Below are 25,902 nucleotides of genomic sequence, written 5' to 3'. Positions count from 1 at the left end.
ATTATTTCAATAAGTAAGACTTTTAATATAAGAAGAGTTTAAGATTTTTCTTGATCCTTAAATACTAAAACAACGGTAGCTCTGGGAAAAGAGCGTTAACTTCCCAATCAGGTGCTAGCGGTTCGAATCGCAGCGTTGACTTGTAGTGCGAATGCTTCTCTTGGCACACACTTTCCACAGAGCTGTCATAGTGGCCGCGATAGTCTGGTTGGTAGGGCATTGGACTCGCGATCGTGATAACGGGAGTTCGAATCGAGCCGGTCAAAGAATCTCCGTGTATTGAATGGTGACTGGTGCATGTTAAATCTGTCGGGATCACAAAGTCCACCAAGTTCCTATAGCAAGTCAATACCTCTGGGGATATTGACCCAGGAGTTTCCTTGTCTTCTGGATTAGGTTCAAAATTACAAGGCTACGGAGTTGAACGTTGGTAGTTGTAAACTCAAAATTGGATCGGCTATCCAACGATGGTTATGAATTTTTTTTTTAAAAATGCTGTCATAGTTATTTTATAGAGACTTTTGTTAAAATAACAGAGTTTGTTTTTCAAAATAGCAGTACTTATATTTGCTTTAAACATGTGTGCCTGTTTTTAAATAACCATAGCTTAAATAAACTGTTTCATACAGGCACAGCAGCTGACAGTTCTTTTCTGTTAATTTAACAGATTTTTTTAAATACTATTTTCCGAGTTTAGAAAAATTATGTTTTTGAGAATTAAAAAAGTCTAACAATGTATCTGGCATTCAGTGATTTTTGTATCGATCTAGACATAAATTTCCACAATTCAATCTCTACTTACACTGCTGCAGAAACTATTTTATTGCGAACTACTTTTGTATTCTATTATAATATTCTACGCTTATAAATATTTAATAGGAATAAAATTTGAATATAAAAAAAAAATTAAAGAGAACTTAAGAGCAAGTCAACCATATCTGAAGTGCGCCAAAGTACAAAGATCTACATATACACTGATTTCCAGCAAAAAATATCTCTTTATGGCTCTAATAATAGTGCGCAGGCATGTGCGCGCAGTTGCATCAAGAAAAAACCATATCCGTTGGCCGGTTCGTTTCATGAATGACAGCGGGATGTGTGTTAACGGGATATTATATGCGACATCCCACAGTGCTATTCGGTTTATTCTATAGTACATAGCCTATAGCAAGGGAAAAAAGGTCGGTGTAACCATTGATAGGGACATAATAATATGTAATCCGATAGTTCAAAGAATATGTAATGCAGACGTCATCGAACTACGTGTTTGAGAAAAAAATGAGTGGATGAAAAATTCTTGTCCCAAAGAGTATGGAATTTTTTTCCCGATTAAAGAAAAAATTCTGATTAGCACTTTAAAGATAATTAAACGCACTGAGATTTTACTTGAAAAATTCACTAGGCATTTTTATGGTATTACCTCTGTAAAAAATCCCACTCTGTTGATAGACTTTCTCTGTAAATTTAACGTTTTAAAGCTGTTTTGTAGACAAAACGATTTTTCCCCGTTTTTCATTCTAATCATAAGTGGATTAAAACAGCCTGTTCAAATTCTATTTCTTGCCATGTTTTTGTTCACCGTACGATAACTTTACCTTTTTCAAAATTATTTTGAAATTATCTTCCTTACTTGCTCTTATTTTCCAGCGATTATTTTTTTGGTAGGCAAAACTGCGATTCGACTTTATCCAATGGTATTCTACCAAATTGATACTCGACTCAGTTATTGTATTTCTTTGGAGATAATTTTTTTAATAAGTAAAGTTGCTAAATATTTTTATACGTATGGGCCACTAAGTTTTAAACGTTTTTACACTTTAATATTTCAATGAAGAAGACTTTTAAGATAAAAACAGTTTAAAATTTCTCTTCATACAGTTACTGTAGCTCAGAGGACAGAGCGTTCGCCTCCTAATGAAGTGATCCAGGTTTGAATCCTAGCGTCGATTGGTCTTACGAATGCTGGTCTAGATTCGTCCCGACCACAATGTTGACATAGTTATTTTATAGAGTTTTTTGCTAAAATAGCATTGTTTGTTAAAATAAAAATATTTTGCGTGAAATAAATATTTTTACATTAGCACCCCAGCTGATTCATGAAGAGCTTTTTGAAAAAAATTCTATTCCTCTAAAGAGTCACTATTTCTTTTATTTGCTTTACAAAATAAATTTTTAAGTGAATGGAGAGTTTCTTATTTCTATTTAAACAAAAAACATACTTTAACTCAATAGAAATGTGAAGTTTGTTATCCATTTTGATATTATACAAGCAAAACTCATTTGACATTAACATTTTTGTGGCACATTGAGAGACGAGTATTTTCAGATTCATAAAAGAATTGAAGAGTTAAGTGAACAAAGATTCTATTACACTGAAATGAATATAATTGAAGCATTTTTGTTTTGTTTCTTTTTTTTTCTTTTAAAGTATAGAACTTTTCAAAGTATTTTTAAAAAAATATACTTTTGACTCCATAGACTTGTAAAACTAATTATCCTCCTTAAAAATATGTCAGCGAAATGTACAAAGAATTAGTATTTTAATAGTATTGTTTGTACATTGCCGGAAGTGTATTTTCAGATTCATCAAAGAATTGAATTGTTTAGTGGACAAAGATTTTGTGCCAGTGTAGTATATCTGACTACAATTTTATTTCTTCCAAAGCGTATAACTTCTAAAAGTGATTTTTAGAATAACTATACTTTTGCCTTCCTAGACCTTTAAAGCTGGTTATCTATGTTAAAACTGTGCTAATGATAAATGTTAACATGGCGTTAACATTTTAATGGCTCTATGTCTACATTGCTGGACGACTATTTTTAAATTCATAGAAGAATTGAAGAATTTAGTGGGCAAAGATACTATTCCCCTACTAAAGAGACACCACATGAAAAATTTTTGTTTCGTTTTCGTAAAGGGAGGAATTTTTAGCAATGGTTCAAAAAACTATACTTTAATGTCACAACTTATAAAACTAATCATAAACATTGAAATTATATCAGCAAAAGTCAATTTTATGGCACTATTACTTTGCATTAAATTATTGTATTAAATTGCATCCTTGCATTTATTTTAATCTCGATTAGAAAAGAAATATATTGAATTTCTTCTAGAAAACAACGTGAATCAGCACATATTAGAAATTAGGTGATAAATTGTTGTTTTGATATTATGTCAAAAGCAAAACACAGAATCAATATTGTTTTGATCTTTCAATCACTTTGCTATAAAAATATGTTACCCATAGTTACCTGTCAGTAATAACTCATATCATCAGATTTAGCTTATGATTTTAAATTACGTCAAGTTGTGCTTGAAAAATGTTTTCTAGCATTTTAATCATTATTTGTACCTATGTACTTAGATTTAAAAAAAAAATTCAAATTTCATATCTTAATGGAGACTGAATCACTATGTTAAATATTAGTTTAAAAAGTTTTAAATACCACATAAGTGCTAAAAATTTCTTAACTTGCAAAACTATTAATCTAAAATAACGGGAACATAAATTTATTACATAAATAAATAAATTAATCAATTTATTAATTATTTAAAAAAAAGTTAAAACATTTTGGTAATATCAACAAATTATATTATATATGACAATCAAACTATGCCAACCGGCCTGTGTAGGGGTTAGGGAACTGCCCTTGCATCAGAAAGATTCTGGGTTTGAATCCCGGGCAAGGCATGAATGTTCTTTCCTTCTCTGTACTAATACGGTGCCCCTGAAAGAGTGGCCAACAAATCTGTCCTTCAGATGCCTGTATGGCGTAGGTCATTCCCCAGGTAGGCATTGGGGGAAAAAATTTAAAAAAAACTATCAAAACTATGAAATATCGACTTGTTACAGAATTCTTAGTTGACGGAATGTCTTCATTTGACCGGTCAAGTAAGAAATGATAAATAGTTCAGTCGCTGATTAAGCCTTTTATGGAATGATAAATGAAAACTTATTTTATACAATGACAAGGAAAGGTATAAAATAATGTCATACTTTATAATTTGTGTAGTAACACCAGGCATAGGTTGTAATAATTATATTGTAGGTAAAATATTATTTGAAAGCTTAAGAGATAAATGTAACAGGCAAGTATATTTTAAATCTCTCTCTCCAGTTAGCTTTATTGTAGTCATTAAGATATAAATATTGTATAATAACAATGCAGTGAACTCAGTGTCTTAGAATTCCTTCTAAAATTTAAAGCTAACTATCTTAACTATCTTAGATAATTACAACTAACTCATTACGAGCAATATTTTTTAAACAATTTTATAATGCTTGCATTACATTCATAATTTCATTTCTTTATTTACAAAACTATAATCCCGAAGCAACAAGAACATTTATAGTATAAATTAATAGCTAGTAAAACTGCGAATTATATTTAATAATAAATAAAAAATTAAACTTTCATGAATATCAATGATATTTTTTTTAAAATGCAATTAATCAAGCATTAGTTTCAAACTTAACAGATAAGTATAACAGACAAGTACATTTTAAGTAGCCCCAGTAAGTTTTATTGTAGTCCTTTAGATGTAAATAATATATAATAACAATGTAGTTGGCTCAGTATCCTAGAATTCCTACTAAAATTTAAAACTAATTATCTTAACTATCTTAGTTAATTAAAACAAACTCATTGAGTGCAATATTTTTTAAACAATTTTAAAATTGCTTACATTGCATTCATTGTTTCAATTTATTTATTTACAAATTATAATCCCAAAGTTATTAATTTATACTATAAATTCCTTTTATAGCATAAATTACTAAGTAATAAAATTGTAAATTATATTTAATAAATAAAAAAATTCATATATGTAACGTTCATAAACATCAATGATATTCTGTTGAGATGCAGTCAATCAAGCATTAGTTTCAAACTTAATAGATAAGTATAACAGACAAGTGCATTTTAAATAGCTCCAGCTCTATGGTAAGCAATGAAATGTAAATAATGTATTATATTACAGACATTGTTAACCTATCAGAGGGTAGAACATTGTTGTTCGTCTGCGGTGGGCAGGAAAGTGGTATTGTGCAGAGACGAAAGAAATATTAAATGACAAGGGTCATGAAGAAAAAGGATGTCCCATGACTTGAATAGAAGAATATATGGGGTTCAATCAGTAAAATAGAAGTTTCGAATTACAATCAGATATTTATCAGAAGATTTATCAGCATACTAAAAATCTATTTGCTTAAAATTGTCCATGAACTTTAAAAGAACATAAAATGGAGAAGGAGATATATCTTTTTAATTTTAAGGCGCTCCTAAGATAAAGAAAAAATAGCTAAATTATTTTATTGTATTTTTTTAACAACGCATGTAGTTTTATTTTATTTTAGCTACTCGACTCTTTAAATATTTTTTTTTAATTTATAAAAGTAGGAAAAATTTTGATGAAAATATTTGAAATTTTGTTTACAAATTACACAGACACAAAACTATCAAACGTGTATTATAACATTCCCAAGTCATATAATTAAGGAAGAGTTAACTTCTTCTGCGTGATTAAGATTTAAACACCATGAAAAATCTGTAAAAGTAATGTCACACATGAAACACGTTTGAAATATCCAATATTATTTTTTGCTTTTTCACATTGTTTTAACTTAATTAAAACCTAAGTTATATTTTAATTCCTTTCAAGAATGTATCAACATGACTGAGATAATATTTGCAATTTTTAACTATGGATTCTATTTTTATAGGCTTACCGTAACGTAAGCGTGTTGATGTCGCAGCAAGACCGACAAAAAAGCGAAAACCTGCCAGAAATTGAAGAAAAGTTCGTACTTTTCATCCCTAAAAATGATATGTGTTGTTGTGTAAACTAGCTCAAAATTTTTAGTCAATGCATCTCATTATAACCACGACTAAGTTTGATTGTAACCGTTTGTAAGTTAGCTCATTGCCGTGACGTAAGCACTAAATGCAGCAACAAGACTGATAAAGAGTGAAAACCTTGCTCTTATTGAAGCAAAGCTCTTATTCCTCATACCTAAAACAGCCAACCCTAGCAACTACCATCATCAACCCATCTACAATTATAGGGGCAAGCTAAAGTGGTCTAACAATACTTCTTATTCACACAAAACCTTTATCCTCATCCTAGTGAAGAACGCTCAAACGTATACTACTCAAACAACTAAGATGTTTAACCCTTAAACAAGCCCACTCCCGTCAAACGAAACTCTCCTTACTGTTACCTCTTATCGCAAGGTTATCAGAACTTCACTTCTCCATCGGTTGTTTCGATATCCCAGCAGAGAACAAACTACTTGGAATTTTCGCAATCCATTTGAGCTCCCCAGCAGACACCATCATCAACCTATTTACAATTATGGGTGCAACTTAAAGTGGTCTAACAATACTTCTTATTCGTAGAATACCTTTATTCTCTTCCAAGTGTAGAATGTTTAAATGCATACTCCTCGAGTTACAAAGCTTTGGGAACTTTCCAAAATCACAATCGAAATCCCTGTACGTCACTTCACTACGTATTAATGTTCTGTATCTCTTTAAAATAAATAAAAAGTATAATTTTTAAACGAATTGTTTTATAAATAGAAAATAGTTATTCACTAAAGGGCCTAACCCTTAAGTAAACCCAAGCCCCTCAAACAAAGCTCTCCTTATGGTTACATCTTATCACAAGGTTATCAGAACATCACCTCTCCATCAGCTGTCACGAGACCCCAGCACAGAACAAACTACCTAGAATTATCGCAATCCATCTGAGTTTCCCAGCAGCTACCATCATCAAATGATCTGAAATTATGGGTGCAACCTAAAGTGGTCTAACAATATTCCTTATTCGCAGAAGACCTTTATCCTCATCCAAGTGTAGAATGCTTAAACGTATACTCCTCGAGCAACAAAAGCTTTTTTGGAATCTTCTGTAAACTTTAGTTTACTTAATACTTCAAAAGAACTCCAGAACCACAATCGAAATCCCTGTTCGTCGCCTCACCACTCATCGGTTGTTGTAAGGGATATATATCTTTATCAGAGATGGTGGTGAAAGGGACATTGTAATCCAATGACCGTTAAGGATTAGCATGGGCTGTGTTAGTGGTGATGCTTCGCTTGTTGGCAGAGGGCGACAGAGCGTATGTAATGAATACGAGTTGGGGTGATAATCCCTCTTTTCATAGATCTTAATACTTGCAGATAAGCCACTAGCACTTTTGTATAATGGAAGCTTTTTCGCGTGACACAGGCTCCCAAGCATCTGTTGGATTTTATAAGGAATAATGAAGATTTGGCGATGAGAACTTGTAATTTTAGGCGCTTGTATTCTGCGTGCTTGTCTAAGATAGAGGTTTTTGTTTTTATCTTTTGATACGGAAATCGCCTTTAGGCAGAAGACGAAGGTACAGGAAGTTTATATTTTTTTCGATTTGTTTCCATAAATTGAAAGAAAATCAAACCCGAACTTAATTAAGAGGAATAGTGTAGGATTTCTGTATGTGGGAAAGGAAGTGTATATTAATTTGAAAAAACGTTGCAAAAAAATTAAGAGGAAATATAATTATAATTATAAAATTTATACATAAAAGATATTTGATTGTTTTTATAATAAAATCATTTTATTAAAATCATTTCATTAAAATCATTTTATTAAAATAAAATAAACAAAACTTTTCTTACATCGAGGTTTTTGTTTTTGTCTTTTATTAGGAAGTCTCCTTTAGACCGAAAACAAAGGTACAGGAATTTGAGTTTGATTTTCTTTCTAACTTTCGAAAACATACTGAAAAAACCAAAGTTAATTAAAATAAATAGTGTAGGATTGTTATTAGATAGAAAAGAAGTGTATATTAATTTTTTTTTAAAAATCCCCAAAAATTAGAGGTGAATATAATGATAAAATTTATATACAAAATATTTTTTGTGGTTTTTATATTAAAATCATTTTTCTAAAATAAGCAAAATAAATATGATTGGAGTCTGGATATATAAGCAAGCTTTAATCAAATGCCCTTGAATTAAAATCGTTTTGTTAAAATTATTATGATATAAATTTAGCTATATTCATTTATGCTAAGGGATGCTTTTGTATTAGAATCCTTTTACCAAAAAGAGTCTGACAGAAACATTGATATTCAAGAGAGCTTTATTCATATTTAAAACTCAATTTATGAAAAAAAATATTTACTCTAATTGGAGAGAAATCCATAACAGACGAAAAGTAAAGCTAAAATTTTAAAAAAAGGAAGAAACCTCAGTTGAAATTTATAAGTGATAGAAAAATATGATTAATAATTGCAGTAATATTGACAGATTATAGCTGTTTGCAGTTAAAACTAGTTTTTAGTTATCTTTTTATAACACTAATACTATTTTTGTGAACCTATTAAAAAGTAAGACAATATGTTATTTGTGATATGAAAATAAAGTTAAAAATGTAAATATCAGAAATTCATAGCCCAATATTAAACACTTTAGTATCTCATAATTAAAATTACTAAAATAAAAATTACTTCTTAATAATAAAAATTAAATATTAAGAAAGAAACAAATAGGATTTGTGTTGCTTAATTTGGTTGTGCATTTGATAAAAAAATTTTTTATTTAATGTAGGAATTTAATACAATTTACTTTAAAACATTAAAAATAAACTACAGAAACTTGCAAAAGCGAAAAAATTATCTTTTATCTTAAAAAACGTATTTTACAGTTTTTTTTTTTTAATATTTAAGTGTATGAGAACTGATTGATAGAAGCAGAATTAACACAAAAAAATTAATTCCGTACTAAGTTTTTCAAAAAGATGGGAAAAAAGCTAGTCTTGAAAAGTTTAAATTCTTTCGTACGAGTGGATTCTATTAAAAAATACTCTATTAACTAATAGAAAGAAAATTAAAAAACATTCACTGCAGTTTGGAAAATTAATAAAGTATATTTAGCAATATCTTCCGATGGTCAGCCAGTTAACCAGGAAATTTACATTAGTCTATAAAGAAATTGATCTGAATTTTTTTAAATAAAAGAAATATTGCAGATTAAGCTTATTAAGTAATCATAATAATGTAACCATGCACAGAAATTCTAAACTGCATTGAACCATATCATCTTTCAAATTTGATCCAACCTTAATAAGGTAAGTTGAACCATATAATAGTTCAAATCTATTGTAACCATAATATGGTGAAAAATTTTAACTATATTATCGTTCAAATTTGCTACAATCTTAATATGTTGCAAATTTGAACTAATAAATCGTGCTTTTTAAGCTTGATATTATCGCAATTCTTCAAGTTAAACGAAAACATTGTTAAGTTAAATTCATAGCAAATTCTGCGTATCTATTTTACTATTGTTTAAATAAGTGAGAAATTAAACATGCACACCCTTTCACACATTTAACTAATCCACATAAAAAGATTATCGGACTCGTTTATTATATATATATTTTTTTTATTTGTGCACATCAAGTCCTCCTTTCAGTCACACAAGGGGACCCTAAAGCAATTTCATAATTGTAGTGTAGATATTGAGTTGAAAAGACGGAAAACGAACCCCCTTTAAGCTTCATTTTACGTAGTCTCCAATAACAAGGACACCGGTACGTCAGCAGCTAGCGTGTTGCCAAAACGCAAAGAGAAATAACCAGAAAAAAATAATGCAAAAAAAAAAAGCTATCATTCAATTGCTGAATAAATACAGCCGCCTGCGTGAAAAGGATCCCATATACATTACAGTCTATTATGTCATCGTCCTCTTTAGAAATAAAATAAAAAAAATGAAAAGAAGCTTAAAAAGCGTTATAAAAATTACTTTGAGAGTTCTCTTGTATGCACTTCAGTCCACTTTTGCAAACACCCTTCAACATGGGATATTCAATTCGTTATTCAAAGCTTTTTAAAAATTTTTTCGCACTTCCCTGTGGGGAAGACCAGAATGTTTTTGGAAAGTGCCAATGAAACCAGTTTTGCACTTTTATTTTCGTTTCTGCTATCAAAATTTTTTTTTTCCTTCCAAGTCTGGCAGTATTGTGGTATCTGCTTTGTTTGAAGATCGCAACTCTTTCGAGAGATTGTTGTTTTTATGTCCTTTATTACGTGATGATATGGTAGTGTCTTTTGAGATGTAGAGGTAATAAAAAGATGGTAAAATCAACAGACAACTTAATCTGTTGACGAGGATTTTGTATTACTTAATGTTTATTTTAGTAAAATTTGATTACATTGGATCTTTATCGGTGACAATATAACGTGCAAGTTAATAATCAACTCCAGAATGGTCATGTTAAAAGATATATAAAACCTAATATACATTTCTTTTCCTTTTTTAATAATATTTTTCCAAAAAAAAGAAATTTTTTTTTCAATTTAAATAAAAATTCACGGAAAATTCTTTACGTTTTGAAGCATTCTTCTTTTTCTATTCCTGTTACTATTATTTGTTAGTTCGAGAAGCTAGTTTAAATTTCAAAACTACAAACTGCATGCATAATGCCCTCTTGTCTCATGGCTTTGGAACAACGCCTCTTGAGCAATTTAGTTATTGATACTTTTACATTTCTGTGTGAAAAATTTATCGAATTCCTTAAAAAACATTGTTTTTAACTCGTCTAAGCCAGTATGAATTTGTAAAACTGCTAAAAACATTAGTTTTCTCAAAGGGTCTTCTTGATTCTATTTGGATAAATAAAACAATTAACTACTTTTCATTTAATCGAGATTGTTTTTGTTTCGTTTTTTTAATTAGTTTCACTAAACAAGTAAGTATGTCTTTGACTGTTAAGAGACTACTTATGAATGCTTTCTCCGAACTTTCTAACAAGTTGGTTGAAAAAAAAAACGCATACCCCAATTATACCAATTTTACAGACATGGTCATCAAACTTCTATGATACTTTACTCGATTTGATTAACGAAAATAGATTAAACGGGACACTAAATTTACAATTATACATTAGTTTCTTAGATAATTGAGTTTCCTTTTCTCTATAAATAATAATTGAAGGTATGATAAAATACTCTTGTTGTTGCTGCTCCTTTCTTTTCTTCTTCTTTTTTTAATGAAACTGGGACACTTGCTATCTAAAAGGCATTTTATACCAAAACCTACCTGGAATTATGGGGTTCCTACTGAAAAACCTCAGAGGCCACTGTGGCCCGTCCCATTCTTCTAGGCATAAGGTTCTATATATACGTTCGTCTAAGGCTAATACAAGGAATAATTAAATAGGCACTTAAATTGAATCAAATGATTAACAGTCAAAAATACTCAATGCTTTCAGCAAATTATATTTTAAATTATAGAGTAATAGAAAACGAGAGGGGCCAAAAGGGCCCCAGTCGTCTTTCTAATCCTAAATCTGTAACTAAAATTGAAATTGTTACAAAACTTAATCGAAATGAAATGATAAATGTTCTTGGAATATTTTTTTGCAATTAAATTAGGACCTCATTGTTATGGAAACAAATTTAAAAAATTATGTTTTTATTTATTTATTGTATTAGCTCTTAGGTTGATCACTCTTGCAACCGTGATTGTGGATATGTGGGAATATTAGGTTGCATCCAGGTTATGAGTTGTAAAATAATATTTATTGTATCTCTCAACCTTGAATTCTACCTGTACTGTTTGACTGTGAAAGTATGAATAAAATTGAAATTCTAATATTTTTTATTGCTTTTAAATCTTTCAATTTAAGCACTTCCCCATTTTAGACAGGCTTCTTTCAAAGATTTTAAATTATCAGGTATTTACAGCTTATTTAGTTCTTAAATTTTAATTAAAACTTTATCGAACTTCTAATTTTATACCACTGCTTAATTTAATTTTTTTTTCTCTGCTTCTATAAGCAGCAATGTAAAAATCCCAGCTTTAGGCGATTAAAAAATGACTGCATGCTGAGAGTACTTCTCTTCCTGGATGGTATGTCAACATCTAAATCATTCAAATCTGTTTTTTCCTTAACCCTTGACAGCCTTCGGTAGACAAAAACAACAAACAATTAAACCTCAAGCAATTGTCCTTGAAGAAGATTAATATATTGGGAACACGTCATTCTTAATAAATACTCCTTTTACCCAGGTGCGGCGCTGCTGTCGTTTGGTTGATTGACAACTCTTTCTATTATTAGTAGTTTTTTCGAATGAATTTTTATTTTGAATATCATTGATTGTCACTTTGTGTCCTTTTAGTAAGGGTCACACAATTGGGTGTCTTACTAAACGCAACTCGATGACGGCTTTAATTGACAATCGATTACCAACGTTGATTGGGTTTTATTAAAGAGTATTTACTTGTCAGGAATTAAACTTAAAGTCTTAATTCCTATTCTATGAACTTAATTAATGTTAGAACCTAGTTAAAGGTGAGATGTGCCCGTTGTCTCATAACACCAGTAATGGAATATTCATGAATTTGATTACTTGCTTGCCCTTCTACATTAAGGATAGATGAACTAGGTTAATTGAAGTTAACTGTATTTTTTAAAGTATGAATTTTATTTAAAGGGTTAATGTAATAATTTTTATTTATTTTAATATTGGTTATTATTTTTAATAAATAAAATAGAAATAATATCCGCATAATGCATTTAAAAATAAATTTATTTGTATATATTTTTTAAAATGTTTCAATCACGACTACAAAATAAGGTTAAAAAATAAAAAATAAGAAACATTTTTCTCTTATAATGAATTGAAGTTATCTTTTCTGCTTTACAAATGATTTGATTGATCTACACAACTGTTCTTTATTATTTTTTCCAGATGGATACATTTCAAATTTTTGGAATTCTACTTCCTAAAGCACTACCCACTGACATATTTTATTATCTATATGGAATTCATATTTTCTAAAAAAAATAAAAAGACACACTTTTTTTAAAAAATTTAAAAATACAACTTTACATTTTATTTCTCCTATGCTTTTAGTTTATACAAATAATTATTTATTTACTTTTAATTGAATATTTATATTATTATGCGATTTTGCATGTATCGTTTATTATATTTTTGTTAGTCATTTTATCAAAATTAAACTTATATTATTAGTTCCCATATTCAATTTAATTCAATTGGAATAAATTCTTAACTTAATGTTCGAACATTCTTCTGTATTTTTCTTCTCAATAAAAGAGATGATTTTTCGTGAAATTAATAATTATTTTGTGCATAAATTTTTACTTGACTTAATTCAAACTAAGAATTTATTCCGAATTTCCATCATTCCGAATTGTCATCACAGAATTAAATTATGTGTTGAAATTATGTGCCTTCAAACCAATCTCTTCATTATTTCATAATACCCAGACAATACGTGTAAGAGATTGCAAAATATTTTTAATGCTCGGAAATCCTTTCAACGGGATATGAAGAATTGAAAATAAATTTGATAATAGCAATTTTCTAATAATGTAATAAACGCATAAACTGCAATTTGGGTGGCTTATTTTTAAGAGTTTGTTGATATTTTTTACTAAAGTATATATTTTGGATGCCCTTAAGTGTATCAGAAGAAAATATTCATGCATTGATAAAAAAGTATCAAGAAATTTAGTGTGTAAAAATAGTTTTTTTAATTACTAAAATTACTAAATTTAAGAAAACTAACTTCATAATAAAACTGATTAAGAATTCCATTTCTTGAAGTTACATTTCAATATGCCCATTAACTTTAACTTCAACTAATAAAATGCTTAAAAGACGCTAGTCACAAGCATTGCATAAGCATGTTTTCCAGAATTGCTGACTTCCCCCACCCTGCTCACAAAATTAAGCAAACTATAAAGCCTCTTCTATGTTTACGTGAGAAAGACATAAAACTCCATCCTTTTTTTATTGTTTAAACTTTGACTTTTACTGATGCACTCTAATTTTAAGAATTTTAGTATTTAATTAAAAAAGATGTGTCTTTGCATTAAAGAAAATGCATATATGAATGCATTTTATGATGTTTTGAAATTTCTTGTAAGAAAATAATTTTTCGTTGCTAAATTTAACTTTTGTTTCTTATTCGAAAATTTCTCTATTGTATAATTTTATAAACTTTTTCTTGCATTTTCTTCGCGATAAATCATATTAAATGCACTAACATGATTCTTTGGTTCAACGTGGATAAAAAACATGGTTCATTCACCGCAAGGTTAGCTCATTTTCAACACTTTATAAAGATAATACCAAATTTGCATGATATTGCGGTTGAATATTTTAACCGATTTTTCTGATTGGGCTGAAAAAAATAACTTAAATCAGCTGAGATACATGATTATTTCAACCAATTATCGATAAAAAAAATTCGCAAAAAATAAATAAACTTTCAGTTAATGAAATCCTGTATCATCTTATTCTTTAATTCTATTTTTTATTGATGGTTATAATATTTAGAAAACTGCGTGACCAGAGTAAAATTGCTAAAAGTGACTTTAGTTGCGTTACCTTTTCGGAATTAGCTAATAAAATAATTGAAACATAAAATTTAGAAAACGAAACTATTAAATTGAATTAGCTTACTAATTTAATTATGAAGTGTACCAGTCAATGGTTTTCGAGAAGCATTAATAGAAAATTAAAATTAAAACAAACAGTAAACAACAGTGTTAAAACAACAATAAAGAAAGAGAAGGAAATTTATTGTAATAAATTGCATTTAATTTTCATAATATAATATACTCTAAAATAATAATTTTTATAACATCAAAAAGTTTGGAATTAATTAAATAAAAACCAATGAACGTTCTGGTAATGCAAAGTACTAAAATTTTAATATCTCTAAAGGAAAAAAAATTTTCTAAGAAATTTGATGCCATTTTGTGAATACACTAATAGCTAAACTTGCAAGAATAAAAAAATTTGTAACTCCCTTCTCTCTCACCCTTTTAACTAAGCAACAGAAAAGACATTTGAGTGACATATTTTAAGTGACATTACCTGTAACCGAGATACATTTACTAAGCTCTCCGCACCTGAGAACGATGACAAATGCAAAGAATGGGCGAGAGTCCCCATAAGGGGGTTTGTCAACAAATAACTGCCGCGATGAGTGACATTTTGAAAAGACTGTTCACAAAAGCTCTAAACTAAGATCTTCATTCCCTGAAAAGCATTTAACTCTTAAAATCCATCTGATGAAGTGGAAGTAAATTTTTCGGAGAATTATCTTTTCCCACTCTATACCCAAGTACCCACTCTATACAAGAATGTAAAATAAATACTAATAAATCAGCTGTAAAAATGAGAAAGTATTCAGACAAAGGAGAACTCTACATTTTCTTAAACTGCTGTATTTGTTAATACCAAAGTAAATAAAGTAATGGAATTTTACTCTGAAATTCCATAAGTTATAAATTTTTATCATTTTGCACGTAGATCTTAAATTTAATAGGCTATCTCTATATTAAGATGTGTGAAACAACAGAAAAAGGTTTGTTGTAATAAAAAGATTTTATATATATATATATATATACTATGACCATGACTTTGAATCGTGCTCTATTCTCGGTCTACCACTGATTTTTGTAAAAAATTACTTTTATTTGGTGCAATATAAGTTAATTATGTATAGTCAACTAAGAAAACTTCTACTCAAGCAACATTTACACCTTTATTAAGCATAATTTAATTATAGAAATTCCATACGCAGTATTTCATTTAATTTCTTGTGAAATTATATTTATTCCGTGCAATATATTTTGATTATGCATAGTCAACTAAGAAAATTCCTACTCAAACAACATATATTCCGTTTTTAAGGACCATTTGATTATCAAAATTCCATACTCAGTATTATTGAATTTCTTATGAAATTGTATTTACTCCGTGCAATACATTGTGATTATGTATAGTTAACTATGAAAATTCCAACTCGAGTAGTATTTAAATGTTTTTAAAGACCGTTTGGCTATCAAAGTCTGATACTCGGTGTACCACTGAATTTCGTATTTAATTTTCAAGGTGCAATATATGTTGATTATGTATAGTCAACCATGAAAATTCCTAATATAACAATAGTAACTTAAATTTTAAAGAACTTATAATTTTTAAAAGTTAGTTTAAATATTTGAAAAACATTAAAAAATGTCATCCATGAAAAAGTCTCCTTAGTAGGATATACTGCACTTGAAAGCTTTTAAACTGATAATTTTAACATTTTCGTCATTTGGAAAAAAATAAAGCTTATCGTTATTTTAATTTTGTGCAAATGTTCATTGAAATTGTTAGTAACTAATCAATCATTTTAGTCATGATTCTTCAAAACATTTTAACGCTTTAAATTCATGAAATTTTTTCAAATAAACTAATCCATATACAGCTAGGTTACTGCCTATACAGGTTACTGCCTATAATTGTAAATTATGACTGTCCATAATTTAGTAATTGTTGAATGAAAAAATAACCATCCGTAATTATAATTATAAATATTGCTCGTAAAAAAATAACAGAATGATTTAAAGGTTTCTTTTTTATATTCCTTTCTTTTTATATTTTTCTATTTCTTCATTTTTTTCATCTTTTTAATGAAAGTATTGTGTAATAATGAGTGTTAAGCTATAGGAATAAATAAAATTTATTGAAGAAAGATCCCTAGAATATCTTAAATTCGTTGAAAAAAATTTTTTTCGAATTAGAATATTTAAACTCTTTTTTTTAAAATTTATTTATAGCCTTTTTTGGTGCAAAGAAGAAATTAAGTAGAAGTACAACCTTCTTTTTTTTAATATTCATGTATATTTATATGCAATTCATTGTGGTATATTTAACTATCCAAGTATAGCTGCAGCAATTGTTTTTCTGGAAAACATCTTTAGATAGTAACTTAAGTTAAACGAATGACATTTGAAATATTTAAAATGATTATTATTATTATTTTTAAATCTAAATTAGGACGTTTAGAAACATTTTTAAAAGTAAAACGTTAAGAAATTTTTTTTTTCTGGAAAACAACTACCAAATAATTTTTTTTTTGGATAAATGACTGTTCATTTATAAAATATTTTAAATAAACGAATAATGATTAAAACATTTAAAAACCATTTTAATGATAAAACATTAATAAAAAAGTTTTTTTTATTAGATAATTTTTTTTCGAAAAACTACTATTCACAGTAAAATATCTAAAATTTATAGTTTTTTTCCAAATTGAAGCATTAAGAAACAATTTTAAACTCAATACACTTAAAAAACAGCTTTTTTTCTTCTATGTAATCTATTGTTTTGAACAAAATACTATTCAAATGTAAATCTTTTAAACTATTTTTTTCCTAAATTAAATAATTTAAAAATAATTTTAACAATAAAGCATTAAAAAAAAACATTTTTTTAATCAAATTATATTTTATTTTAAACGAATGAAAAATCATTAATCACTGTCAAATTATTTAGATTTTTTTTCTTTCAAAATTAAAACATATAGAAAGCATTTAAATGATAATATACTAAGCAAACAATAAAACAGAACGAAAACGATCCTTCTTAAAATATATTTATTTGTTTGAGAACTCTATCACTTTTGGACTTTGTCAGCTGTTATGAACTTTTTATAAGTAAATATTTTTTAAAGAGTTGTTTTCTGTTGCAACAAATCAAATACCCTTGAACTTTTAGTTTATTCTCTTATCGTATTTATTTAAATTGCGTTTCGTCAGGTTTTGAAACGCTTGTAAACAATACTCGAAAGACCTTCATGGTAACTCCACATCATAGGGACAATAAGAAGTTTTAAGTTTTTACATACGAAGAAAAATAAATTGGTAAAATTGCTGCTCTGTATGGTAATACCTGGTGAAAAGACCGTAATTCTGGTGAATAAAACCAAACCATACAGTATTTAAACAATTTATTTGCTAGTTTTACATTTTTTATGATATGGTTCATACAGAAATTCTGGTTTTAGAAATTATAGTTCGCATTTACCCTTCTTAATATATATTTTCAGAACCATTTTCAACAGGAAAAAAAAAGGAGAGCAAAGGCGAGATTATAATAATGTAAAAATATTTAGTTTGAGAAACCTTAAGGGGAGTTTTAGCAAAAGACACATAGTGAACATAGGACACATATATACATGGAGAAAAAAAATTCTTCTTCAAAAACAAAACTCATAATTATTCGGTAAAAAAAAATTAAGGTGGATATATATATATATANCCAGCCTGCAGCTTTTCGGCAATTGTAGCAGGGTGTTGCTTTCAGACGTTTCACGCCGTATACGCCAACGTCCATCTGTCCCATGGAGCATAAAATGTGATTCATCGGAAAAAGCCACCTGTTGCCACTCTGTGGACGTCTAGTTGCGGTACTGGCGTGCAAACTCCAGCCTTTGTCACCGATAAACAGCAGTCAGCATAGGTGCATTAACCAGGCGTCTGCTGCGGAGGCCCACGCGCAGCAACGTTCGATGAACAGTTGTTGAGGATACACTTTTGGTAGCCCCTTGGTTCATCTGGACGGTCAGTTGCTCAACAGTTGCACGTCTATTCGTCTGAACGCATTTCCGCAGCCTTCGTTTGCCTCTGCCATCTTTGGCCCGTGGTGCACCACATGTGCCACGCCGTTTGTTTTGTATAGTGCCATTTTGCCATGCACAGTATACTTTTACCACGGCGGCACGCGAACAGTTCACAAAACCAGTCGTTTCCCAAATGCTTCCACCCTTGGCCCGAAAGCCAATAATCATGCCCTTTTGGACGTCGGATAAATCGCTACATTTCTGCATTGCGCCAACGATTGAAATGCTTTTCGATGACCTAGGACATCCAATATATACACTACACTGTAATGTGCTGCGTACTGTAATGTGTCTGTGAGTGGTTATTTTACGTTGACGTCGAAAGTAGGTGGTGGTCACATTAATGTGACTGGACTGTGTATATATATATATACACACAGAGAGAGATAATCATTTCCAATCATTTAGTCAAAAATTCGAAGCTAAAAAATATATTTTACATAATATATGTCCTTTCTGTCATGCCCTAAATGTGTTATGATAAAATGTCCAAATTCTACCTCATTTACTAAATTTTATCACGATGTAAAAAACCATATTTTAGTGTTAGTTTTACTAAAATTATTACCAAAACTCTTCGGTAAAAACTACTGAACTTTTTGGTGTTCCTTTAAAGAGGGAAACATAGTTAAATCTACCATATTCTGGTAGTTTTTTCCATACTTTTTGTTTTCAATGCTGGTATTTTTAGGAAAGAGAGTAAAATTATTTTTATTTGTTCATAAAAATACTAAAATATTTCAAGCCCAGATTAGGGAAAGGTTTCTAATATAAGACACTCCATTTAAAAATAAAATTAGAAGAATTGAGGAATAATAAAATTTTATGTGTGATAAAAGCTATGTACAGTATTGTTGATACATCTATTGCACATGTGACTAGCATAAATCGTTAGGGATCAGCCATTATCGCAAAAATCAAAAGCATCGCAGTTGTTATCTCAAAAAATAAAAATATTTAGAAATCTGCCAAATCCAGAAAAGTTCCAAACATGGGATAGTTCAAATTTGAGATATATAGTCCATATTAATAATTTTATATATAGTCCAGCAAAACTAAAAATTTTCTTCGAAAAAATTAGTACTCAAAGATTTTTATTTCATAGGAAGCTTTGTTATGTTATTCAAAATGATACCTAAAAATTCCTCTATTCTCTGCAGGTTTCCCCTTTTTTTTAGAAAAATGAGGGTGATTTAAGGTGGAAAATTGAGTTTCTACTTGACAGGGAAGCTAGGTGTATTTTTTTGAGGCATTTTTGTTTAACCCTGGATTGAATAAAACAAATTCTGAGACTCCCAAATTATATGGGGTGGCCATAATCTGGGAAATATGGTATCCATAGTTTGGTCAGGAGAGTGACCCAAAGTGTGGACCCCTTAATGTTAATTTTACTTTTTGCGTATTTCGCCTTATCTCGAGAACTTTTTAAATGTAAGGTCTGCAATGTTTTGCTTTATAATTTTCCTTGGAAAAAATAGTTTTGATTTTATTTCATAACTGTCGTTGAACAACAGACCCAATTTTTAGGTTTACGACTACTAATGTTCCTAGTAATTTTGAACCCAATTCAGAAGACAAGGGAACTCCTGGATCAAGTATTGGGAGAAATTAGCCTTCGTGGGGGACTTTTTGATGGTTACATGAAAATTGTGTTACATGGAGATCGCATTAGTGTTACATGGAAAGGAGAACCACGAGAACCTCCCACGGTTAGTCTGACGACAAGAGGGCTCAAACCCATGATCCGTCTACCACTGAGAATATTTCACGTCAGCAATGTGGTAGGCCCAAGCCGGATGCGGAATTTGTATCGACCTGCTGTAGCCGGCATCGAACTCCGGCTCACCTCATTGAAAGGCGAAAGTTCCATCCCCTAAACCATCGCAGCTCAAAACTAAATAGTTTTATTTTATTTTATAACCGTCGTTGAACAGCCGACCCAATTTCATGGGTTTACGACTACTTACGTTCAACTCCGTAGCCTTGTAATTTTGAACCAATCCAGAAGACAAGGAAACTCCTGGATCAGTACCCCCAGAGGTATTGATTTGTTGTGGGAACATGGAGGACTTTGAGACTCGACAGATTTAACGTGCATCAGTCACCATTTACTACACGGGGAGTCTTCGGCCGGCGAGGATCGAACCCACGACCTCTTGGATATGGGCCCAGCGCCCTACCGACCAGGCTATCCCGGCCCGCAAACTAAATAGTTTGGACTAAATCGGTATAATAGTTTTCGAGAAATAGAATTTTGTACATTACATGTTCAGATAATCTGTAGATGGCGAAATAAAGATTGCACTAATTTTTTTTTTTTAAAAAATAGCATTGTCAAAAATAGTCAGAATGTCAAAAATCGTACTTTATTATACATAAAAACATTTACAACTAATGTGTTGACTGTCGCAACTTGATTTTTTGGAGGGTGAAAAATTAAAAAGTAATATTGGGTTCGTTTTAGCGTACAATAACGTTGCTGTTGTTCCGGAAAACATCTTCATTTTTCCATCAGCAGTGCAGAGTAGAAAACGCGCAAATTTTCTGAGTAATATGAGAAACGAGATAATTATTTAGCATTTTAACGGGACACCCTATCTAATATGCGTTGATTTTTTAAAGAGCGAAATATGAATAAACAACATAGGGTTAGTTTAAGCGCACAGAAACAAGGCTGTTGTTCCAGCAATGATTTTACTTTCACCATAAGTAGTGCCTAATAGTTAATGTTCTGAGTAATTTGAGAAATTAGATAATTTTTTAACACTTTGACGGGACACCCTTGTTAATCGGCACATTAACTAGATAATCTGTAAAAAAAAAAAAAAAAAAAAAAAAAAAAAAANCATTAACTAAATAATCTGTAAAAAAAACAGATTTTTATATTTCAGCGATGACATATATTCAAATTCATCACCAAGTTCGAGCTCAAACGAGAAACCATTTTATTCATGACATATTGATACACGACATCTTCAAGACATTAGTCCCACTATAACATTTCTATAACAATACATTTCTACTCTATTCAGAATAAACTTTCTTTTGTGAGGCGGAAAATTTTCTTGGATCAGGCTTTCAAGAAAGGCGTATCAATTTCCCGAATGCTCTCAGGAGATATCCCAACCTCTTTCCTTTCTTATTCGATGTTCCTTCCCCCTCCCCATCCTTATCTTCCGCATCTCACTTTCACACTTCCACTCCATTTGCCGTGAAAAGATTTGCTTTCACTATTCAATGGATAAAGGAAGAGATTTTCTTGTAAGTGCTGAAGACAATTGCTTTCGATCTTTAACTGAATTCATTACATTTAGGTACGTAATGTAATGCGATATTGATTGGTCCTGCTCAGTACTTTTTTTTTAATAAGAAAAAAGGTATTTTTACTGGTTGTGGGTTTTTGAGGAAGGATTTGATAATTGAATCTATAGCTAATTCTAATGATGCCTGAAAGTTGAGGGGACATATATTTCACATCTTTAGAATTATCAGTTTGAAATTACGCAGACAAATAAAAATTCTGATAAAATTTCCGTACTGCGAAGTTGATAACATTTCTGGAAAAAAATAATAAATAAATAAAATAAAATAAAACCAAAATTTTAATTAACAAAATCTTTTTTTTTCCAATGCGCATCAGGAGAATGACCTAGGTCGTACCGGTATCTGAAGGGCAGATTTGTTGGCCACTCTTTCAGGAGCACCATATTAGGTGGACCAATGTTACTCCCACAGTAAGGACAGATAGTACAGTGAAGGAAAGAACATCCATATCTTTCCCGGGATACGAATCCAGAACCTTTCTGATGCAAGGACAGTTCCCTAACCCCTACACAGGCCGGTCGGCAGTTAACAAAATCTAAAATCTAGTTTTTAAGCCATCTATTTGGTAATTTTTCCGTTCACAGTAGCAGTTTACCGGTAATTCTGGTTTTCAAAATTATACTTCTTATTACTACTCATTTAGAAAAAAGTACAAAACTGGAAAGTAAATTTAACCAAATGAATGGTTTTAATACCTTGCTAAGATATCATAATAATATAAGTAAATTTTAACGCAGATCATAAAACAATATTTTATTGCTAATTTTACCAAAACCGTTACCTAATCACTTTGAGAAAAAATTACCGAACCTTTTTGTCTTTCCATAAATCCAGTTACACAAATACTATCATATTTACGAAGTTTTGAACTTACTTTACGTCCTGGTGTAATTTACTTATTTTGAAAAATCCCTGATATGAGTTACCATATAAGTTGGAAGATGAATAATTATTCTTCGTACTTCATAAAAATAAAGTTGTAAATATTATTGTTGAAGGAAGAAAAAATAATTTTAATTTTATTTTCCAAAGCTTATAATGTACAGCAGTAATGTGTACCCTGTGCTGTTATTAATATAAATCAGATGAAAACTTATTATTATTAATTTTTATATAGTATATAATTTCTCCCTTTTTTTCCCTCTGATCTTTTTTTAGCTGTTGAGATTTTTCTAAGTCATTTGTGATGTTAGTAGGTTAGGTCTTTAGTCAGTATCCTCTATGCTAATGATGAAAAGGACGAAAAAAATTAATAAGAACAAAAGCCACAGTTTGCGAAAATAAGTATCTTTATGATCTAATTTTTTAACATTACAAAAATTTCCTTAACTGTAAGGAAAAAAAAGCAATTTTGATATTTTTCCAAAAATTATTGTATCTATTTACTCATTTATTCTCAGTAACATCTACAGTTTAAAATTAAAGCTTTGCTGCAATATGTATGCATTTTTATCTACTTCGGCGGAAAAAAAATCAAAGATTACTTTTATACGAGTTACTTAAGAGAGTAATGTTTATAAAAACTTACACAAATATAACTAATTATTTAGAAAAAAGCAGTTAAAGTGTTTTCTGATAGGGGCTTCTATATATAAATTTTGATAAAGACTTATTAGGTTATTGACGTGAAAACATGTTTAAAATAAGTGTCTCTGACATTTTATAAACAAAGTTTAACTTTTTTTTTAACTTCAGATAGTTAATCAGATTAGTTTTAAAACAGATAAAAATTTACTTGTTGACAAATCTAGATAAGAAAATAAAAGTATATCTTCGGTTTGGAAACTGAGGCAATGTTGCTAGGCATTTTGTGTATGTGGTGGACAACCGACTATTCTTTTTAAGCTCGTGAGACATCTATACACCATTAGAAATTTTGGAGCATTTCTAATATCTACCAAATTCTATTATCTACAAAATAGCCGTTCATTTAGTAATTTTTCTATTCATATGGTAATAGCTTACCAAAAATTTTGGTATACAAAATAATAGCTCATATTACCACACATTTGGTAAAAAATACAAAATTGATAAGTGGATTTAACCAAATAAATAGTTTTTATGACATGTTCCTAGATATAGTGATAAAATCACCATAAACTATCACATTTATCAAATTATATCATGGAAAATAAAATAATATTTTATTGTTAATTTTACCAAAATAATTACAAAAGCCCTTCGGTAAAAATAATCGAGTTTTTTGGTGTTCTTAAAGAGTCAGAAAAACGATTAATTTCTGGTTCCTGTAGTTTTGACCATTATTTTTTATTTTTTCAGTTTGGTTCGATGCTGGACAGATTTTTCTGAGAGTTTAGATAATTTCCTTTCAAATGTAAAAATCAATTTTTTGAAGTTATTTATTATAAAATTAATAAAATACCTCATATATTGTTTATTAACTTTCTCCCTTGAGGATTGAATATTTTTTTTATTATTTCATGGGGGGTACAGTAATGTAATTAGGTGTCAATAAAACGTCTGCTTTGAATTTTACCTAAATTTAAAACCTAATTTTATCAGTTGATTACATCTGACACCTACTGATAGGTTCCCCATACTGTTAAATGTTAAGTTAGTTAGCCATATAGCCACATGTTAAGCCTATTACTTTATAACCTAATCATAGGAATTGTATTGAAATCAGAAATTGTGAGTTATCTTAATATAATACTCTACTCGTAATTTAAAAATGCGCTATTATTTGATTAATAGATAAATAATTTGCTGAAATTATAATCAAAGATTTCAACGAATTTAAAACCTTAAAAAATTTACCCTGCGTTTTTTACCCTATCTGCTTTTTACTCTCTTTTTTACACTGCTGCAAATGAATGCTCAAAACTACCAGAATATGGTAAAATTTACCGTGTTTTTGGCTCTATGGAACACCAAAATACTCGGTTATTTTTACCAAAACGCTATGGTAATGATTTTTGAAAAATTGATAGTAAATATTGTTTAATAATGCGTGATAAAATTTTGTAAATGTGGTGGAATTTTGTAATTTAAGCTTAATACCTTAGACTATGGTATAAAAATCATTTATTTAATTAAATTTACTTTTCAGTTTTGTATATTTTATTAAATGTGTGGTAAAAAGAAGTATAATTTTATAAATCAAGAATTCCCGGTAAACCGTCACCATATGAACAGTCAAATTACCGAATGAATGGTTTAAATAACGTATAATTTGGTTTTGTCAACCAGAATTATGTTGTTGCTGTTTTTCTTTTTTTAACGTGAAATGTCATTACCATACAGTACTGTAATTTTTTCTGCATGTAAATATTTACATTTTTATGGCATTTAAAAAAGACCTGGAATTTAAATAAATAAATAATGAAATATAACGAATACTTCTTCGTACTCATTTTTATTAATTTCCAGTCTTTGCAACTTTTTGAAAACTCGCTTTATTAAAGTTTCTTATCTGACTAATAATAAGAAATATTAAAAAAAAAAAAAAAATTACTGATATCTCTAAATTTAAGTTCCCATACATGAAGAGACATAATCTTAAACAGATTACTAAAAAAATCTTAATTTTGTGCGAACAACGGACAATTTAAGACATAAGCACAAGAAACACAACAAAAACATGAAATATGCATTGAAAATTGGAAAGAGAAAAATCTTCGAAGGAGCTGGATTTTAAAAACTCGCTCAAATTTTAGAGCCACTCACAATTTTTATCAAAGAATGAAGCAGAAAATACGTATCTATTTAGAGTTGTTTCTACTTTTCATTTTTCTTTGTAAATCGTCGTTTACATTTCAAATTCTCCCCAAGTATTGGAAATTTTAAACATCCGAGATACGTCAGACCTTATTTTTAACTGGCATTGAGAACCCATCTTGAAAACTTTTCGCCCCTTAACCCCCTCTCTCTGATTGAGGGGTGGGGGATGAAGGAACGAAAGTAAAAAGGGGGATAGAAGAGGAATCAGAGGCAGGATTTTGATCGGAAACTGTTTAGAGGGAGTGAAGTGAAGTTTATTTGTTTATTTCTTACTTACGGTTTCTAAAATCAATTCGGGTTTTGGGAATACTTTTTGGTTGCATTTGAGGGTTCTTAACGATAAATGTTTCCCTT

This window comes from Parasteatoda tepidariorum, chromosome 8, assembly GCF_043381705.1.
Source record: "Parasteatoda tepidariorum isolate YZ-2023 chromosome 8, CAS_Ptep_4.0, whole genome shotgun sequence".
Taxonomy (NCBI): domain Eukaryota; kingdom Metazoa; phylum Arthropoda; class Arachnida; order Araneae; family Theridiidae; genus Parasteatoda; species Parasteatoda tepidariorum.
The sequence above is the reverse complement of the archived record's forward strand: the minus strand, read 5'-3'. Positions refer to the sequence as shown.